Source organism: Chlamydotis macqueenii, chromosome 30, assembly GCF_036417535.1.
Source record: "Chlamydotis macqueenii isolate bChlMac1 chromosome 30, bChlMac1.mat, whole genome shotgun sequence".
NCBI lineage: Eukaryota > Metazoa > Chordata > Aves > Otidiformes > Otididae > Chlamydotis > Chlamydotis macqueenii.
Window position 1 is genome coordinate 343,458 of NC_141585.1, and position 1,180 is coordinate 344,637.

Below are 1,180 nucleotides of genomic sequence, written 5' to 3' on the forward strand. Positions count from 1 at the left end.
CCCCCCCCCACCCGACGGCCGGGCCCCGACGGGAGCAGCACCCAGCGCAACCCCTCTCCCCCCTGGGGACGCCCACCCGGTGTCCGGTCCCATTTCCCCTCCCAGTTCCCTCGGTTCTCCCCCAAATCCCCCAGTTCCTCCCCGTTTCCTCCGATTTCCCCCTGTTCCCCCCAGTTCCTCCCCGTTCCCCTCCAGTTCCCCCCAGTTTCCTCCGATTTCCCCCTCTTCCCCCCGGTTTCCCTCTCGTTTCCGCCGCAGTTTCCCCTCGGTTCCCCCCAGTTTCCCTCCGGTTCGCCCCAGTTTCCCTCCAGTTCCCCCCCCCGTTCCCTCCCTGTTCCCCCGGTTTCCCCCCGCTCCCCCCCGTTTGCCCCCCAGTTCCCCCCCGTTTCCCCCGCTTTCCCGGACGGTGCCCACGGGGGATTCTTTCGTGGAGCCGCGGGAAGGTCACGGACACCCCCGCCGCCCCCCACCCCGATGGGACCGATCCCACCGCGACCCTTCCCCTTCGGACAGGCTGGGGGGAGTCCGGACCGATTGGAGGGGGTCCGAACAGGTTTGGGAGGGGGGGCTGCGCGCTCCCGGCCCGGGCGCGCTCCCGGGGGAGGCGGGGGGCGGTGGCGCTCACAGGCGTGGACACGGACACGGGCGGGGGCTGCGCGCTCGGCCCCCCGCCCCGCACGATCGTGCCCCGCTCCTTTCCTTTCCCTTCCCCTCCCCGCCGGGATCGCGGCCGGAACCGTTGTCCCGGTGAGTGCCCACGCGCGGACGGGACGGGTGGGGATGCGGCACCGGGAACGAATCGGGGGGGATGTCCCCTTACGGGGAGGCGACACGGGTGGGCGTCCCGTCTGTGAGTGGAGAGACCGGTACCGGCAGCAGGACCGGTAACGCAGGGACCCGACGGGACGGGACGGGGGGGGGGGGGCACCCCGGCCGCATCCCCGGTGCAGCCCCCGCGTTGGGTTCCGGTGATGCCGGGGGCAAAACGGGTTTTAACCCCAACGAGACCGAGGGGAACGGGACGGGTGGACGCCGCCGCCCCCGGGATTTCGTTGCCGTTTGTCAACCGGAGCTCGGGGATGCAGAAAATAAACCGAGGAGCCCCGATTTACCCGAGGGGGTGACCGGTCCCGGTCCCTAACGCTCCTCTCCGCCCGTAGCCCCCGCGCTGGCCGCAGCG